This window comes from Erinaceus europaeus, chromosome 1 (genome assembly GCF_950295315.1).
Source record: "Erinaceus europaeus chromosome 1, mEriEur2.1, whole genome shotgun sequence".
NCBI classification, from domain to species: Eukaryota; Metazoa; Chordata; class Mammalia; order Eulipotyphla; family Erinaceidae; genus Erinaceus; species Erinaceus europaeus.
Genome location: NC_080162.1, coordinates 96,902,135 through 96,916,578, shown reverse-complemented (window position 1 = coordinate 96,916,578; position 14,444 = coordinate 96,902,135). Strand labels below are relative to the sequence as shown.

General features: G+C 44.3%; 1 protein-coding gene across 3 annotated transcripts in view; it reads right to left on the bottom strand.

The window, feature by feature from the left end:
* The window catches only part of C1H10orf71 (chromosome 1 C10orf71 homolog), a 67,755-nt gene extending 59,623 nt beyond the window's left edge, over positions 1–8,132 (bottom strand). For all 3 annotated transcript variants that reach the window (XM_060191501.1, XM_060191474.1, XM_007526506.2), the window contains exon 1: positions 7,890–8,132. The gene's annotated coding sequence lies outside the window, so the exon portion shown is untranslated. The remainder of the gene's footprint in view (positions 1–7,889) is intronic.
* Positions 8,133–14,444: the final 6,312 nt, after the last annotated feature.

The window sequence follows — 14,444 nt, the reverse complement described above, 5'->3', positions numbered from 1 at the left end:
AGACTTTTGCAGGCGTGGCTATGGAGTAGGAGTCATTTCAGACCATTCTCCTGTGCAACTAGAAAAAGCAAAGAAAAATCACCTGAACACTCAACAAAATATAAGGAACTGTTTAAGGACCACACCTGGGCTGGAATGTCTTCTCTGCTACTTCCTGAATGTGTGCTTGGGGCATTGGGTCTCTGTTTCCTTTACCATTGGACAAGAGTTGAATGGCCCTTAGAGAGCAGTCTGGGGAGGATAGAGCTGCTTACCTCCTCTCAAAAGGACTTCAAGCCAAGTTATTTTCCTTCTCCTTTTGCTTCGTTCTAAACATCCCAACATACAGGTCACAGCATACAGCTCATGGCTGTTGCAGCCCAAGTACAGTGAATCAGAGCTGGAAAGGACACAGACCACATTCCCTAATGGCAAATCTTGATTGCTACCAAGTAGTTCCAGCCAGTGCTGCCCAAGCAGAGCCTGGAATACCCCATAGATGTAGCCAGATCACTGAGTGTTTTGTGGGGTGAGCATTTGGTGGCCAGCCTCCCATCATTCTTCTCCCTGGTCTTTGAGATGAGGTCATGAGATGCAGGCTGGTAATTGCTCAGGAGAATAAGGCTCTGTTTTAATCAGGTGTTAAAGTGCTTTCAGCAGCCTTGTGCAGTGCTGTTGCTGACAGGAGCAGCCCCCAGCCAATTTTGTGACACTTCAAAGAGCAGAGGTAAGATTGCTTCTGGGAAATTAGCACCACCCCTCCCCCAGCCTTGATTTTCTTGGACCATTTAACACAGGTCAAACCCAGAGCTGGGAAATATTGATGCATCTGCAACACTAGTCTTGCTGAGATTCTGGTTGTGCCTCAGAAACCAAGCATCCTTCTCTGAGTGATGACTTCAGTTTCTCCATCTGTAGAATGAGGGCACATCGTCTCGAGTCTGCTTCAGTGGGTTATGAAGAAGGAAGAGGGCGCTTAATGTGTTGCATTTGTTCTATGTCTCATGAGTATCTGGCATGTGGATCCATCCTTTTTTGTGTGCCCAGGTCCCTTTCCCATCTCTGATGCACTGAAAGGGCTCTTTCCTCTTGTTGCAAACACTAAGAGACATGGAAGAAAAACCTGGCTCTTTTTTTTTTTTTTTTTTTTAAATCTCTGGCCATGTAATATTCTCCTTAGCTCCCTTGTGCTGAAATCTCTCCTGCTGCAAATGGCAACGAGTGGTTTCAGACACTTGTCAAGCAATCATAGCACTTAGCAAATGATTAAAATCTCCCCAATGCTGGAAACAGAGATGTTTTCAGAAAGTGGAGCCTTTCAGGGGGCTGGGTGGTGGTGTACCTGGTTAAGTGCACATGTTACAATGCACAAGAGCCTGGGTTTGAGTCCCCTGGTCCCCAACTGCGAGGGGAAAGCTTTGCAAGTGGTGAAGCAGTGATGTAGGTGTCTCAGTCTCCCTTTCTATCTCCCCCTTCCCTCTCAGTTTCTATCTGTCTGTATCTATAAGTAATAAAGGTAATTAAAAAAAAGAAAGTGGAGCCTTTCCCCCAGAGTTCACCAGAACTGCACAGCCAGGATGAGGGTTCTCTTTGCTCCCTCCTGCTCCCCAACCTTGTGGTTGTGCTCCTGATAACATCTTAGGTCAAGCACGTGGCTAAATATAGCTGCTCTCCCAGCTCTCCTGTCATCAAGGCTGTCAACAGTGATATCCCAGGTCTTCAGACTAAGCGTCAGGTTGAGACTTGACAGCCAAGCTGGGTTATGGCGTAGGGATTTTGTTTTCAGGTCTCTCGTGCTCCTCCCTACTCCAATTTTAGACACAGGGACCCTGTAGAAAAGACTGGAAGACAGGTGGACTGTAAGAGAGCCTACAGCCTCACCTGACAGCACTGCAGGATCCTGAAGAGCCAAATCTCCAACTTCTATGCCTCCTTGCAAGCATGGCTGTCCAGTGAAAGCTGTGAGACCCTTCTGTAGGACCAAGCTAAGCTATCGTCTTACTACCAGCGGCAGCCATTCAACTTGGAGCCACAGTGGCCTTGTGTGCAAGAAGGGATGATGATGACTCCATGCTCATGATCCACGAATAAAGGAAAGTCAGGATGGGCTGACCCCATGAAGCTTCCCCATGTTGGCAGCTTGGGTTCATACTGGGTTTTGCCTGAAGGCGTGAACTTTGCCATCTCTTGTTCAACTCTGCCATGCAGATACCCAATTCAGTCCAGACAAAGTGTTCAAAGTGTCTCTAAGTGGTCAGAGTTTGAGTCTTAAAACATGATGAGCTCAATGGCAAGTAGCAGAAACAGGACTGAAAGCTGTGTTAGTGGTGCAAGTCTCCACAAGCCTTGTCTGACACCCCACTGTGCCTCCTTCCTCCACCACTAATTGGTAATTATTTGCATTACTCTTTGGCTTATTAGCCTGAGATTTTTTTTTTACTTCATCTATTTTATTGATATTTCAGAGAGAAATTGAGAGAGAATGACGACAGAGGGGGAGAGAGAGGAGCCAGACAGTAGCATACCTGGTTAAACACACATATACTACTATAGTGCGTAAGAACCTAGGTTCAAGTCCCTGGTGCCCACCTGCAGGGGGAAAGCTTCACAAGTGGTGAAGTAGAGCTACAGGTGTCTCTCTGCCTCTCTCCCTCTCTATTTTTCTCTCCCCTCTCAATTTCTTTTTGTCTATATCCAATAATAAATAAACATTTAAGAGAGAGAGAGAGTCCTGCAGCACTGCTTCACTACTTGTGTAGCTTTTCCCCTGCATGAAGGGACTAGGAGGCCTTGAACCCTTGAACCCAGGTCCTTGTACATGGAAACATGTGCACTTGACCAGGTTCACCACTACCTGGTCCTAGCCTGAGAAGTTTTATGAAGAAAATCAATAGAGGGCAGAGGATCACAGCTGAATTTGGACAGGACTGAGTGAGGGGGCTTTGAAGGATGCCTCACAGACCCATGTGAACATTCTAGGAGCGTCCTCTTCTATCAGTAGAATCCTGCATGTGTAGGGGTTCAGGTGATAGAGATGGTGGATCAGTCAGTTGAGGAGCAGGGAAGAAGGTGATTTGGGATAAAATGTGGATGTAACGGATGATGATGAGGAGAAGACCTCAGCTGTACTATTGGTGCTGAGCACTTACTCACTTAAGGCCTCTTATGTTTTGCAAAGTCAGCAAGCAGTGGAACAAATCCACATCTAGCAAGTGGTAACGACGTCTGTGACTGAGAGGTATACATTGACTAGTTTTTGAACAATCACAGTAATCCTATGAGAAGTGTTGTTGTTATCTAAAATAGCAGTTTGTTCAAGAGTTGCCAAAGCATCACGGCATCCTAGCTTCTCCAGAAAATGACTCCTGACAGCAGCCATTGTCTTGTCCACAGGCTACCAGCTCTGGTCACCAGAAGGAGTTTTGTTTTGCCTATTGTTACAGGATCACATCCACACTTGAGAAATTGACAGTTCACCTCTTCCAAACATAGGTTGCCGTTTTCTGAAAGTAGATTGAATTGTCCCAATGCTACTCTGTTAAGCAGCAGATGTGCCTCACTCAGGAGAAGGTAAAAGATGGTAGACTGCCTTGGGCCTTCCAGCTTGCTGGGTCTCCACTCTGTAGGCATCTACAGAAAGATCTGAAATCCCTGACCTTAGAGATTTCAGCAGTATCTTTGAGCCTGTTTTTTTTTCTTTTGGGGGGGGGTTGTAGAACAGAAGACATTTCCTTCAAGTGTCCCCTTCCTATGACTATTCTACCAATAGACTATTGTACCAGTATCCATCAGGGGAGCACATACGGTGAGCTGACTTGGAAACAGAGACAAGGAAACAGGGGCCAGCATCTACATGGGAGAGGAGTGAGATATGCAAGGTGATGAAAAAGGGCCTGGAAGCAAGTCTGCTTCCTTTATCTCACACTAAATCATTTCAGTACACCCAATAAATCTTTGCATGGATCATTGGGCCAATACCCTAAGATCAAAGGTTTGATTTTCAAAGTACAGTGGGATGTGGGATGTGGCAGCTCAGACTTTGTGTTGCAAAATCTCTGTGTTATATGTATACATGTGTGTGTGTATGTGTGTGTGTACATGTGTGCACACACACTAAGCATTAGTGTGTCTTGGAAACCTTTGCAACTCTCCAGTAGTCCATGAGAGAGTCAGGGCAAGAAGGATGACATTTGGGCCCTTCTTGACAAAGGATAAAGTGGAGGTGCAACTTAACATTCTAGTCTTGAGGGAGAAGGGTATTTACATAGGGTTACATCAGATCAGATACCTGACACTTGCCAGTTCCTACCACAATCCCCACCTTGCAGAGGAGTAAACTGAGGCAGGGTTAGCCATGTACTCTGCTTGGGTGGTGTGTCTCCTGCTGTTACCCTCTGGGTCCCACATGACCATTCATTGTGCTAATTGGGTGCTTCAACAGCATTTGAAGGATGAATATATTGCCACATTAATAACTCCAGAACATTTCAGTCAGCATTGAAATAGTAAATTAGGACAGGATGGGCCATATATCCAGGGCAGAGAGCTGAAGTGCCATTTTATTATATGTGCCATGGAATTAAAGGCTTAATTTTCTTTTAAATGATGGTGATGCATCATTTCCTGCAGCCAGGTAAAAACAGTTAGCTGAAATGATTTATCCCTGATTCCAGTTGAAACAGGAAACTGGGATCCCAGGATCTTGCTATCTGTTACTTATCTCTGCCAAGAGGACACTTGAGCCTCAGATCCCCCATCTTGGCTGGAAGGACTTGGCGAAGCAATGGGTGTGGTCAGGCAAGGAAGGTGAGGACAGATGGTGGCTGCTTTTGGATAAGGAGAGCAGAACTCCCCTGAAGGCTCAAAAGGCAGGTAGGCTGCATGCCTCTCCCCAGTTTGGCCACCAGTGACTCTGTGGCTAAGAAATCATTTCTTGGAACCTGGTTTTCTCACCTACAAAATGGAATGACAGCAGGAACTTCTTGTAACTGTAGGCAATATTTTCAAGAATACATCATTTTTATAACAGCTCTACCCCCCAATAGAGAATTTGAAAAAAATAAAAAAGAACAGAAAATAAAGAACATGGTATTATATTGCACAGAGATGGTCAATACCATTTCCCCTCCTATTTTTAGCATACCTAAAAAAAATCAAAATGACATTCATCATTTTTTAGTCTGGCACTCTGTTTCTGTCTGACTTGACATTGTAATGGGGACCAGTTGCCTCCTCACTGACAATTTTTCACAAATGTCTCTGCATGGTTGCATCCTACTTCTTTGTGTAAATGCGGGGACCTATACAGATCCCTTATTGCCAGATCTTTATACTCTTTCACTAACATTTTAGTCTTTTGTAACTCATAACTGTACATCAACCTATTTCTAGGCTATTTTACTATGACAGTGGCCACTGTAACATGTTACCACTAACCAAATGGCTTAAAAAAACAGCTTTTCCCTGTGCTGGAGTCCTGAAGTTCAAGATCAAGGTGTCAGCAGAGCTGAGTTGCCTTGAAAGACTTTACTGGAGAAACTCCCTAGTCTTTTCCAGCTTCTAGAACTCTAGTCTTTTCTTGGCTGGAGGCTACATCACTCAAATTTCTACTTCTATTGTCATGAGGCCTAGTGTCTCTTTTTAAAATATATTTTTAAAATTTATTTTGGGATAGAGACAAAGATAACTTGAGAGGAGGGAAGACAGAAAGGAAGAAAGAGAAACCTGCAGCACTGCTTCACCACTTGTGAAGCTTTCCCTCTTCATTTGAGGACTTGGGGGCTTGAACCTGTCTCCTTCTGCACTATAACATGTAGTCTCTACCGGGTGTGCCATCACTCAGTGTTCTCTCTGAGGACCTTTTACGAGAACACTTTGTTACTAAATGTCAAGTCCACTAGGGTGATTTTTTTTTCAACCCTAGTCTGTAAAGATACTCAGAACAAAGTCATAATCACAATTCTGGGGGGAAGCCAGCCCCAACATGCTAAGAAAGAGAAAACCTTAGGCTCTGCAGTTAGAGGAGCAGTGAACAGATCCGCATGATGCTTATTTTCTGAGAAGTTCTCTGAGCAGCCTGTGCAGTAGACTCTTTGTCTAATGCAGGATTATCTGGAAGAGGTGTAGTCGGATGACCAAGGAGGCTGTTATGACACTGCCATAGGTATGCTGAGGGTCTGACCTAAGACAGCAGAGACGGGGCCTGCAGGGAGATCAGACAGAGCCATACCTCTGTGCTCATGCAGATTAGTGTTCAGGCAAGAGGAAGGAAAAGGGATCTAACTGTAACTGTCCACTCAGTTATGGCAGGGCCAGGTCAGGTGTTTAACAAACAACCGTGACTTAGAATCATGTTTTAAAGATGAGGATATAGAAAGGGAAAAAATGATTTGTTCAAGATCAAGGAGCAGTGCCCTCTGAGGTGATAAGTCCTTTTCCCATAGATAACCCCTAGCTCATGCAGATTTTGTGTCTGCTTCTAAATGAGCTTAACCCTGAGAAGGTCATGGAAGTCTTGCAGGAAAACTAGGACTTGACAAGTGAGTGATAAAGATACAGGTTTGGTTTCAGACTTGGAATCTGGATCCCCTGACTCTGACCAGCTGGATCAGAGCCCAGAGGCAGGAGAAGAGGGCTGAGAGGGAGGGTGTCTGTGTGCTGCAGGTGCTGAGTTATGGAAGTGCCCGGGAAGGGGGAGAGAGGCTGTTTGCATATCCCATGGGGCTGAGTGCTCTGTGTGACCAGGTCCACAACTTAGATGCACTGGGCCCCTGAAGCTCCAGTGTACCTTTTCTCCCTTCTTCCTTCCTTCCTTCCTTCCTTCTTCCTTCCTTCCTTCCTTCTTTCTTTCTTTCTTTCTTTCTTTCTTTCTTTCTTTCTTTCTTTCTTTCTTTCTCTCTTTCTTCCTTCCTTCCTTTCTTTTTAAAATAAAGTTAAATATAAATTATGTTTAAACAGGCAGGACAGTGACACACAATTGAATGCACATGTTATCAAGCACATGGATCCAAGTTCAAGCCTTGCTCCCCACCTGCAAGGGGAAGGCTTCACAAACACTGAAGCAGCGCTGCAGATATCTCTTATTCTCTCCCCTTCTCTCTCTTCCTTGATTTATCTGTCTCTATTAAATAAATAAATAAATACTTTTAAGAAGACAGAAGATGTCCAAAGACTTGGGAATTGAGGCTTGGTTCCATGGATGGGAATTGGGTATTTGATCACAGACCCATTCCCATCTCACTGTTCCAGCAGCCTGTTGAACTAGACCATGTTATCTCTACTTCGAAGATTAAGGAAATGAGCCTCAGAGAGAGGATGAGTGATTTGTCCATTGTCACACAGCAAGAGGAGTTAAAGTTGAGATTCAAGGCTGAAAAAACCTTGTGCTTCCTGAGCCCAAGCAGGTGAAAGTCTCCTCCCACCACACCCCCCAGCCCCCAAGCCCTCTCTTCCTGCTGGAGTGATTTAATCAGAAATTCACTGGCATAGAAAGAAGTGCTTAAGGGCACCTATAAGACTCAGAGACATGACAAGTTTACAAGTGTGAATAGGTCAGCCCTCTTAGTTGGGTTAGGGACTGCTCCTACTCTGGGAGAAGGCCTTCTGCTAGCTCCAAGAATCCCTGCTGCAGGAGAGCAGCCTATCACCATCGGATAGGCTTGTGGAAGGGTTCACCGGGATGGTGGAACTTTCTCAGAATAACAGTGCCAACTCCAGAGAGCCTGAGCATGGACCCTGCTTCTGCTCACTAATCAGCAAAGTCTCAATGCGTACTCCCCCTACCCCAGGCCCTGCTACCCAGCTCCTCTGTGGAGCAGCCCAAGGCCAAGACACCACCCAGTAAGTCTTTCTCAGACTGTCCAAAGGAACAGTCAGATGGAGAGGCAGGGAGGCACAAAGGTCCTACTCACCATGACGGCGTCCCCCCGGAGGCAGCAGGAACATGGAGGTTACAGAAGCCCACAGACAGGCCCCAAGCTGTGTGCAGGGTGCCCGCCCTGGCACTCACACTTCCTCCCTCTGAGCAGCAATGAGGCAGTGGGAAAGAATCTGCTCCCACCCAGCCAGGCCTGCTGTGACACCAGATATGACTTGGAAGCCAGCTGGACATTCCTGCATTAGGCTGTTCAGAAATGGACCGTGGCCCTGCAGCTTCAAGAGGCCCCTTGTGCCCCCTTGATCCCACCCCCTTCTTCCTTTCCCAGTCTGGCTCTTCTCTGCTAAGTCCCTCCCTGTCCCTAGCTTCTAACCTTGGTGAAGCCCTGGTCCGACCCTGAGGTGCCTGCTCTCCGCCTCTCTTCATTTATAAATAGGCCCATTTCTCATCTTGTTCCAGTCCAGAGCTCCACACCCAAAAGATAGAGGCAACTTCGGGATTCCCTTTCCAGCCAAGGGCAGAGCAGGATCCTATGGACTGTGGGCCTGAGGAATAAGATCACAGACTTGCCTGCAAATAGCAATTCACACTGGGCAATCAGAGCCACAAGCCAGCTTGAGTGTTATCCAGTTGCAGTTGTAGTTGCCCTGACAAGTTACATGGAGCCACTAGAATCTGCAGAAGTATATTCTCTCTCAGTGCCAGAGACCGGAAGTCCAAAATCAAGGGGTCCACAGAGTCACTTTCCCTTTGCCTATGCCTCTTCCAGCATCTAGGGGCTTGCGTTTGTTGCTGGGCTTGTTGAAATCTTTGCGGTTACATTGCCTCCTTCTCTTCTGTTCATCTCGAATGTCTTTCTACATCGCTGTTATATTAGGACATTTGTTACTGGCTCTAGAGCCCAGCAGGATACCTAAATAAGGTGACAGTCACAAGGTCTATGGAATTGGACATGATCATACTATGTTGGGGGTGGATAGCAGGGGAGGGGTGGGACAAACCACTGTAACTGGTGTCACAAGTGAAATGGACTGAAATGGCCATTGACAGGTAAGCTGAAGTCCAAGAAAGGGATTTACAACAGAGGGACACTGACAGAGTGCTTCTTGCTCCACTGTCTGGGGCTCCTTGGGCCCAGGAAAATCAGACTGATCCTGAAGGCGACCCTTTAATGTTGAACTAACACCGCCTAAGCCGAGGGCTGGACGCAAGTTGCGTGTTGACTTGGGCTTGGCATCCACTGAGTCTGCGGGTCAGTGCCCAGCTATTGGCTGGATTAGTGAATTGTCAATAGATCCGGTTGAACTAAGACAGCTGGAGTAAGCAGACCACACAGAGGGGTTTGTTATTTTGGCTCCTGTGGTGACGTGGCATGATTTGTAGCTTGGCACTCCACCATGACGACACTCACAAAGCCTGATCAGCTGTCACCGTGTCATGCTCTTTGCTGGGTGAAAATGACCAGAGTGTGATTACATGAGCCATAGAGAGAACAGAGACTTTGGTGTCACATGGAATGGTCTGTCCCTTCCATAGCTCAGTGCCCTTCCCTGAGGCTTCAACAGATTTCGCTAAAGTGAAGAAGAACAAGCCCACCTCGAGTCATTACTATAGTTAGGAAATCAGACCTTCTCTCAACAGCGTGGTCCAGGACCTGCAATATTGTAGGCACTTGTGAAAAAGTGGTTATGACATTGGAGTGGAAATCAGAGTCCACCTCTCACAGAAGCCTGCATCGTTCCACTGCTTCCTCCCTTTCTCCATGTCTTTCCTTCCTTCCTTCTTTCCTTCCTTCCTCCTTATCTCTATCTCTTTCATTTTTCCTTCCTTCCTTTCTTCCTTTTTTCATTCTTTCTTCTTTCCTTCCTCCCTCCCTCCTTCTGTTTCTTTCTTTCATAGATACAGACAAGAAGAGAGAGAGAATACAAAAGATCACAGCATCAAAATGTTCTTCAATGTGGCAGAGGCCAGGTTCTAACCTATATCTTGTTCAAGACAAAGCATTACATAAGCCAAACGAGCTTACATACCCCCCATCTTATCTTGAGGGGTCTCCTGTTGCCCCTGCTCAGGCTACAGTTTTTTTTTTTCCTCCAGGGTTATTGCTGGGGTTGGGTGCCAGCACTACTAATCCACTTCTGCTAGTGGCCATTTTTTCCCCATTTTTATTGGATAAGGCAGAAATTGAGAGAGGAAGAGGAAATAGAGAATAAGAGAGAAAGAGAGACATCTGCAAACCTGCTTCACTGCTTGAGAAGCATCCCCCCCTGCAGGTGGGGAGCCATGGGCTAAACCCAGATCCTCCATTAGGTCCTTGCGCTTAGTACTATGTGTGCTTAACGGGGTGCACCAGTGCCCAGCCCCCAGCAGGCCATATCTTCACTCTAGTGGGTCGCTGCAGTTGCTTCTTGGACACTACTTCTCTCTGACTCCCTCTTCGAGCCACCCCTTCCCACCTCCGCCAACATACACACATGCTAACACCAGTGAGTATTCAGAGTTGATCACATTCCACACCTGAATGTGTTGATGATTTCCATCACTGCCAGCAGGTAAGAGTCTCAGAATCAGCTCTGCCTGTATGGCCGCCTCAGCTATCAGGTCTCCTCTTTCATGTCTGCATCCCAAAATACATCGATTCCAGGTCAGAGCTGCTATCTCTTCCCTCCATATCCTATTACTCCCTCTAATTCCTTCTTCTCCCATCTCTCTTTTCTCTTTTACCTCTCCCCTCTTTTCCTCACTGCACAGAATTCTTTCTCTTAGTTCTTGTAGTGCCATGCACTTCCCATAACCACAGTATGCTGGGTCTTCTACAGGCTGACCACTCTGTGTTCTGGATTTTGTGATAAACATAGCGGACTCCTCTTTGAGACCTGAGCTCATGCTTTGGAGCCTAGGCTCTGAAGCCAGAATGTTTGTGATTGGATGCCCTGAGCGAACTGGGTAAATGACTTCACCTCTCTGGGTCTTGTTTTCTTCCCTTGTACAGTTTCTGCATCTCTGATGAGCTGATCCATTGAGAATACTGAGAATGGCTAAGGGTTTGTGAACTTCTGTGCTCCTTCCATTATGGAGTTGATATTCCAGAGGAAATTGGACAAGACAAGAAATCATGATGCCATTTTGTAAAGGAAGTTTGAGCCTTATGAAAAAGAGAGAGAACACAGAGTGGGAAGATGGATCAGAAAACATAACCCAACCATATGCTGCTTGCAAGAATCCCACTTGACCCAACAAGATAAACACAGACTTAAAGTGAAAGGATGGAAAACTATCATACAGGCTAATGGACCACAAAAAAGGGCAGAAACAGTCATTCTTATCTCTGACACAATAGATTTTAAATTAAATAAAGTAATAAAAGATAGGCAAGGTCATTACATAATGATTAAAGGATCAATCAGCCAAGAAGATTTAACAATTATTAACATCTATGCACCCAATGAGGGACCATCTAAATACATCAAGCACCTACACAAAGAACTTCAAAAATACATCAATAGTAATACAATGATAGTGGGAGACTTTAACACCCCACTCTCACACTTAGACAGATCAACAAAGCAGAGAATCAACAAAGATATGAGAGTTAAATGAAGAGATGGACAGACTAGACCTCATGGACATTTTCAGAGTTCTTCACCCCCCAAAATTAGAATACACATTCTTTTCAAATCCACACAACACATACTCAAGGATAGACCACGTTAGGCCACAAAGACAGCATCAACAAATTCAAGAGCACTGAAATCATCCCAAGTATCTTCTCAGACCACAATGGAGTAAAGCTAACATTTAACAACAAACAGAAAATTATTAAAAGTCACAGAATTTGGAAACTAAACAACATACTGCTTAAGAACTACTGGGTCAGAGAGACACTTAAACAGGAAATTCAAATGTTCCTGGAAACAAATGAAAATGAAGACACAAGCTATCAAAATATTTGGGACACAGCTAAAGCAGTACTGAGAGGGAAACGCATAGCCATACAATCACATATTAAACAACAAGAAAAAACCCAAATAAACAATCACTAAAATTAGAGCAGAAATAAACAACATCAAAAATAAGATCGTTTACAAAAGATCAATGAAGCCAAATGTTGGTTCTTTGAAAAATTAAACAAGATTGACAAACCCCTAGCCAGACTCATTAAACAAAAAAGGGAGAAGACTCAAATTCATAGAATTGTAAACGATGGAGGAGATATCACAACTGACACCACAGAAATCCAGAAAATCATGCGAAACTTCTATGAAGAATTATACGCCATCAAGCTAGAAAAATCTGGAAGAAATGGAAGAATTCCTAGAAGCATATGCCCTTCCAAAACTGAACCAAGAAGAACTACAAAACCTAAATGCACCAATCACAGACAAAGAAATTGAAACCGTTATTAAGAATCTCCCCAACAACAAAAGTCCTGGACCAGATGGCTTCATAAACGAATTCTACAAAACTCTCAGGAAACAGTTAGTACCCATACTCCTAAAGCTTTTCCATAAGATCAAAGAAACAGGAACACTCTCTTCCACCTTCTATGAAGCCAACATCACCCTGATACCAAAAGCAGATAGAGACACAACAAAAAAGGAAAACTACAGACCAATAACTCTGATGAACATAGATGATATTAAACAAGATCTTGGCCAACCAGATACAGCAGCATATCAAAAAAATTGTTCATCACAACCAAGTGGGATTCATTCCAGGAATGCAAGGCTGGTTAAACATACGTAAGTCTATCAATGTCATTCACCACATCAATAAAAGCAAAGCCAAAAACCACATGATTATCTCAATAGACTCAGAGAAAGCCTTTGACAAAATCCAACACTCATTCATGCTCAAAACCCTACAAAAATGGGAATAGATGGGAAATTCCTCAAGACAGTGGAATCTATATATAGCAAACCTACAGCCAACATCATACTCAATGGACAGAAGCTGAAAGAGTTTCCCCTCAGATCAGGGACTAGACAGGGCTGTCCACTATCACCATTACTCTTCAACATAGTATAGCAATCAGGCAAGAGAAAGAAATCAAAGGAATACAGATTGGAAGGGAAGAAGCCAAGCTCTCACTATTTGCAGATGATATGATAGTATACATAGAAAAACCTAAAGAATCCAGCAGAGAACTACTGGAAGTTATTGGGCAATATAGCAAGGTGTCAGGCTACAAAATCAATGTACAAAAATCAGTGGCATTTCTCTATGCAAACACTAAATCTGAAGAAGAAGACATCCGGGAATCACTCCCATTCACTGTTGCAACAAAATCAATAAACTACCTAGGAGTAAAGCTGACCAAAGAAGTGAAAGACCTGAATACTGAAAACTATGAGTCACTCTTCAAGGAAATAGAAATATACGCCCCCCTACAACCCCCTGAAGGGGTTGGGCGTAGAGGGAGGGGAGGTAGGAGACTTACCTTAGAGTAGGAACATTGGACTCCAGGGATTCGATCACAGGCCTTTATCTTCATATCCAGCAACTTAACCTCTTGACCACAGCTGTCAGCCATGCTGGGGAAAGGTTTCTAGTAATCTTAGCTTCTATCCATAATCATGAAAACCTGAGGACCCACTTCCTGCTTCCACTTACACCTTTCAGATGTTTTCCATTCTCCATCTCACTCTTGCCCTCATTTCCCTTTCCAAGCTGTATCTCAACAAAGACCAAACTATCCCTACGTAACCCACTTTTCCAAACCATCCCTATGTACCCAATCATTCCTCCTCTCTTTCCTTTTGCTAGTTTTGCTTTTTTAAAGGGATACTAAGAAAGTGACCTCTGTAAGCAAAGAAAAGTCTCACCAGAACCCAGTCAGACAGGCAACCACATCTCAGGCTTTCTAGGCTTCAGAGATGTGTGTATGTGTGAAAACAGAGGAAAAGTAGAAGGAGTAATATAAAAAATACTGCTAATTTTTCTGAACACAATCAATAATTAACAATTTTGTGTGGCAATGAGCCTCTGTAGATGTTTGATTCAACTGATTTTTTATTTTAAAATTTCTGATAGAGAAATCAACAGACAGAGATAGAAAAAGAGAGAAAAAAAGAGAAAAAAGAGAGAAAGAGAGAGGAGACAGCACAGCAAGGTTCACCATCTGTAGATCTTCCCCACAGCCATCCATGATAATCTCATGTGATGCTGAGGCTCAAACACAGACACTCGTTCAGGTAAGGCATTGCCAGGCAGTCAATTTATATTTGATGTTTATAAATATAAATACATTATACTTTATAAATACATATGAAAGGTGAGAGTGGAGGCAAGAAGTGGATCCTTGCAGGTTTTCATGATTATGGATAGAAGCTAAGATTACTGGAAACCTTCCCCTGGCATGGCTGTGGTCCAGAGGTTAAGTCACTAGATGTGAAGCGAGAGGCCTGTGATCGAATCCCTGGAGTCGATGTTTCCACTCTAAGCCTGAATGTGAGAGGGAAGAGGGGGCATTCAATTCATATTTAATGTTTATAAATATCCAGTTGTTAACAGTATTCTTACCACAGACTGAGTCACTAGTACCTAGGTTATCAAAGGGAAGTACATAACCAAAGGGCTTATCAATGAA